Below are 6000 nucleotides of genomic sequence, written 5' to 3' on the forward strand. Positions count from 1 at the left end.
CTCCACAGATATTTTAGAGATGTCCATCTAAATAAGGTTTTGCCAAAAGATATCATTACAGTGCTAGTAAGTGTTAATACCCCTTAAACGTTTTCACAATACGTAACATTAAAACTACGTACTTCAATGTCTTTCATTGGTATTTTATGTGAGAGACCAACACAAAGTAGAAAATATTTATAAAGTAAAAGGAAAATGACGCATGCCTGTCTCAACCCTGGAAGGAAGAGGACGACTTCTTGGGTCCGAGAGCTGGTTGCCCCTCTGGGATACTGGTACCTGGACCTGGAAGTATAGAGTGTGTATGGGGAAGTATGAGTGAGTGTACGACATCCATTGTTATGTGTCTTTTACGTTGACTGTGTGTTGGTGTGAGTGTTTTTATGTGTAAACATGAGGGTGGGGTTGTGTGGTTGTGACTTTGTGTGCCTGTTTTTATGTCATGTTGGGTCTTGGGGTGCTCCCTCTCCTGGATCAGTTTAGCCCCCCCATCAAATGTGGGGCCTATTTCCTCCCCATCACTCTCCTGGCTGGTGTCTCAGCCCACTGGTGTATTGGTGGTTCTTGGTGTCCGGGGCTGGGTGCTTTGATATGTGCTGGCTCACTCCCAGTGACTGCTTGCTGGGGCCTGGGCCCCCTGGCTCTGTCGGGCTTCTGCTTTGGGAGTGATGTGCCCCAGGGTCTTGGGTCTCTGGGTCCATAGCTGGATCTGCTCCAGTGTAGACGGCTGCCGGCGGGGCCTGTGGGCTTGTCGCTGCATCTCCCTGGGGCTTCTTCACTTCCACTGGCTTCTGGGTGGTTCCCCTGGTGCTCTCCTCTGCTCTTCTCTGGCTGGGTTGCAGTAGTCTGGGTGGCGGACTTCCTGGGGTTCCCGTGCTCTGAGGGGCCTTTATATGTCTGTGGCTCAGATCTCCTCCGTGTCTGTCCCGGGTCCAGGGGGACAGGTCTGAGCTTCCTCACAATTGGTATTGCATATTTTTATCAAGAAACCTTGTATACACAAGCATGGTTACACTTACACCCACAGGTGTTTAGATTCAGGTGTTAACAGACAAACAAAAGGTATATATTAAGTCACATTTACCACTTAATACATCTTGCATTCAAGTACCGTGCACTTTTCGGTAAAAAAGCTGTTAATATGAATGTTTCTGCAGGTTTAGAAGCAAGCAGGGTGTTATCTTGTATTCTCTTCGTCCTTCTTTCTCTCCTCCTTTCCTTTCTCCTTCTCTCCCCTTTTCCATTTTGCCCACCTCTCTCTTTCGAGCTTCTTATTTTTTTCCTTGTCATTTCTGTCTCTGTGTCCGTAACAACTGAAATAATCCCAAAGAATTTTCTAAAAACGTTTATTTATAAATATCAAGCAGAGCTTTAAAGCATTAGCTGTAATTCTCCACTTGTGAAAATAAATCTTTTGGACTTTTTCTTGGCACTCAGACAACAATTCTAAGCGCTACTCTGCCGGACATGACATGGTTAAAATAAAAAATTAAAATGAATGCTTTTCAACCTTTATTTTATAAATTAAAGTCTAAAAAGTGCATTTCTATTCCTGCGTTAGTATTCAGCCCCTTACAAGTCAGTACTTTGTAGAAACATTTTTCATTTTAATTAGGGTGGAAAGATTTTGCAGAATGCTACCAGTGTTGCACACCTGGACAGTGAAATTCTAGCCTATTCTTCTTTGCAAAGGGGTATGTCAATTGTTTTGAACAATAAGTCTTGCTACAGATTTTGACTGGTCATTTTAAAATAACTGAATAGTGTTTGATGGAAACCCTTCCATTCTCACTGTATGTTCAAGGTCATTGTCCTGCTGGAAGATGAACTCTGAAAACAGCCTCTGAAAGGTTTTATCTTCATGATTGCTTGGTATTGAGCTTCAGCCATCGTACCACCAACTGTGACCATCTTTCCAGTCCTTGCTGAATAAAATCATTCCCACAGCAAGATGTTGCCACCACAAAGTGTCACCATGGTGACAGTGTATTCAGAGTGTTGTGTTGTAGTAGTTCTCCTCCACTCTACATGCATTCTATGTATGTTGACTCCTTCTTCACGCTTGCTGCTAGATGGCTTATGGAAAACTGCAATTGGAAAAATGTGGGATTTTCTTTCAATATGGGTTTCCTCTTGCCACCCTGTCATAAAGTCCAGATTTGTGGGCCACCAACTAATAGTAGTTCAGATTCTCCCACCTGAGTTGTGAATATCTGCAGCTCCTCTAGAGATACAATAGGCTTCTTGGCTGCTTCTGTGATTAATGCTTTTCTTGTCCAGCCTCTTAGTTTAGATGGATAGCCACATCTTAGTAGGTTTGCAGTTGTGCCACACAATTTCTGTTTTCAGATGACTGGATTGAATAGAGTTCAGTGATATGTTCAAAGCTTAGGCTATTGTTTTATAACCTAATCCTGAGTTAAACCTCTCTACAGCTTTCTCTATATATACTACAATTTTTCTAAGTAATATATCGGCCTCTAGCCACAAGAATCTTTTTTTTTTTTCATTTTTTACATCTGTTGGCATTGTATATGGGTGGAAAAATCAGTATTGACTTACTGCAGGTGTGTCCAAAGTGAGGCCCGGGCACCTGACTGATTTTGTGTGGCTGTCTTACCACAATTCTTGATTTTGACATGCCAGCACAGGCAGCAGATGCAGATGGACAATATTTTTTCATTCTTTTGGACCAACATTTTTACAGGCAAATAAAATCTTCTTTAAACAAAATTAATATCAGGTACAACAGAAAATAATTATCATTTATCAACCAGGTTGAATTTTGTGGTAAATACAACTTCCAGGATTTTTTATTCAAGAGCAGCTCTGGGTGCCACCCCCTCTACCCCCGATGCTTAATACAGCAAACGCATTAGATTAAAAAAAATTGACCCATGTAACATTCTTTTTGCCGAGCCGAGCCTTGACTAAAAACTTCTTCTAACCCAAAAAAAAGAAAGCAATCAACCCACAAATTTAGCAAACTGTCATCCTGTCTTATGTTTTGGATTTTCAATGACTTTCAGATCCTCGGGCTGCAAAAATCTGTCGATTTGGTCCATTTCAATAAATTCTTGCATAGTACGTTTATTACTGAGTAGATAAAAATATCAAAAGCACAAGAAATTAATTTTTAAAATTTTGTTATAAAACAAATTTCTTTGGCCCCCAGTTACTTTCATCTTGGTCCTTATTGTAAAATGTTTGAATGCCACATAAATACTGTAATAATCAAGCATTATGAGTCAGAACCACAAGAGGGCAGTGTAGTCTTAATAACAAAGTAGAAGGTATTTCAAAAATTCTCAACAATCTAGACTTTTGGATTCTGGATAGTACCATTCCTAATAAATAAACTTATACAAGCCTTACTGTCTAAATAACAACTAAGGATATCTGATAAATGGATAAATAACAGCATATTTTAATGAGACAGTCCAGATGTCTACTTCACACGAAGAGCAATCAAATGCTGAAAAATTGCCATAGTTACATAAGCGCTGTAATTGACTCAGTGATGAGTCACTTCACAAATCTATAGCCACCAGGTACATGTTATATCACTTCTACGTAAGATGAAGAAAAGGTTGCTTAATGGGACAGCTACATCACTCTCTGCTGTGGCATGTGGGTGGCAATTTCTTCACGCTGAGTCATTCATGAGGGTCGCCATGTACAGAACATAAACTAGGCTTCTGGTAGAAACTCACTCATTAGATAATCTGACTGTAGACTGTTACAATTTGTACACACACGCTGACATAATCTGGCCAAAGAACGCACTTAGACAAAAAAGGAACAAAGGGATTTAGTTTATAGACACACGCTTCTGTCTCGATAACAGTTCCAAAAAGTTGCTGACATGGAGTTTGCTATGCAGAGACAGGAGGATGGGTGAAGCCTGGCTCAGAGTGTATAAATAACATGATCTTTGTGAGAGGCTACAGATGAGAAAGTACAACAGTGTCAGCTGTGACATCACCAACAGGAGATGGGATCAGAATCACGGTTGCACCGATGTCAGCAGTCTAATGGATGTTAGATGACTCATTCTTACTCCCCATGGCTCTTCATCAATAAAGCTTATCAAAGAGCCCTCACTACCATTAAGCTAAATGAATCATTGGCTCTGCATGAGTCGGGGTCAGTGTAATTTGTCAGCTTTGTCATCATCACCAGCCCACAAGTGTCAACAAGACCCACCTGAATCCAAATGCAGTGAAACCCCTAAAATCTGAAATTATCACAATTGAATTGTCTCAGGGATCTCCTCGATGTACACATTCACTGTTTGATTCCTGACCTTTGGACATTTGTTGCCTTTCTTCCACCCTTCTATCTCTGCCTATTTTCTGTCTGGTTACTGTGAATGAAGGCCATTAGTGCCACAAACATCTTACAAGAAGAACAGGAGGGTCTCCACAAAAAAACAACTGTGACTAACCACAAATGTGTTTAACATGGTTACTTTGAGTTAAGCACGGTCTCATACCAACTGTGGCTGGTTTCTTTGTATGAGGTTATATGTTCTTGTTGATCCTCTTTAAATACTTGGATTTCCTATTTATTAGGAAGTTAGTTGTTACATTAACTAAATGTTTCATTTCATCTTAGTCCATGTTAGTCATGCAAATAAAGAACACCCATTGGCTAAAATGCAGAAGTCCTCTCACTGATAACAACAATAAGGCAGTGGGATTTAGACATAGCTGTGTAAGAATACAGGCCCCTGATGATATATGATTTGAATGGGCTCCTGAAGCCCTGCGGTTGTAATCAGAAGTTGATAGACACTCTTCATCAGCAGGAATGATCAACTTGAGCATTTGCGGTTCTCGTGTTTTTCCTAATTATTCTAAACAACTCCCTTTTATCTGAGGGTGACAGTTTGGGTCAGATGGTTGAAACCTGGACACAACGGAGTGTTCCAATAGGACAAGAATCACACATCAAAAGGCTTACATTAAGCTTCCCAAATTGCCTCCCCAATGCCTTGGCCTCAACCATGTTGAAATTTGCGGAGTATGCTTAAAAGTGTAGTCCAGGCCATTGTTGGATAGTTTTACATCGCTGTTGACTGAGACAGTATGAGACAGAGATTCAACTATTTGACCATAATGACAATGGGAGTCAAGGTAAGGTTTTCAAACCCATGAACACTCACCAGCTGTCAAACATGGCAGTGGTTGCATCATGCTGAGGGTCTATTTTGTGGCAAAATGGGTAGAACAATAAAGATGGCTTCCTCCATTTTTTTGTATCTTACTTTACATCAAATAGAACTTGTGAGTGAAATTAGGCATAACTAACTGGATATTCTTAAAGGGACAATGATCAAGCTTTCTGGAAAACTTCCTCTAGGCCTTAACCTCAAAAAACAAGAAGAAAAGAAAAGTTCATGCCAATGATAAGTATGAATAGGCGTCTGACTACAGCTGTAAGTGGTAGCATCATGTGCAGAGTTATGGTCGTGAAGGCAGTTACTGGAGCGGTGACACTAGATCAAAACATTGAGGAAAGGTCACCAGGCACAAAATTTGTCCTACGAAAGCATTAGAAAGCATTATCAGGAATTGATAGAGTTTTACAAAGGGTCGCTTCTTAAGTATGCATTAGACTTGTTGCATCATGCAAACAACCAGCATGTGGAGCAAACAGATGTCACAGTGGCCCAATGCCAGAACCAAATGAGAGCCGCCGCACGACATGTCTCCCTGCACTGTGATCTACTAAAAAAGAATGAAAGGGATTTAAAAATACATTTAAAAGCACGTCTTCACTAAAAAGGACATTCCTCTGACCTGAGGGATAAGTGCTGACACAAATATACTGAGGTTGATAATTACCAGTGCACAGCAAGACAGTGTTGAGCAATACTGTATTACACACAGAACAAGAGGACAAGTGCACTATGATACTATGAAATGGTACAGAGTTGTTTATTTGGCTGAAATGATCATATTATAAACCACTCTATATGGGAATGTGAAAAAAACT

The sequence above is a fragment of the Girardinichthys multiradiatus genome, chromosome X (genome assembly GCF_021462225.1).
Source record: "Girardinichthys multiradiatus isolate DD_20200921_A chromosome X, DD_fGirMul_XY1, whole genome shotgun sequence".
In the NCBI taxonomy this organism is placed as follows: Eukaryota; Metazoa; Chordata; class Actinopteri; order Cyprinodontiformes; family Goodeidae; genus Girardinichthys; species Girardinichthys multiradiatus.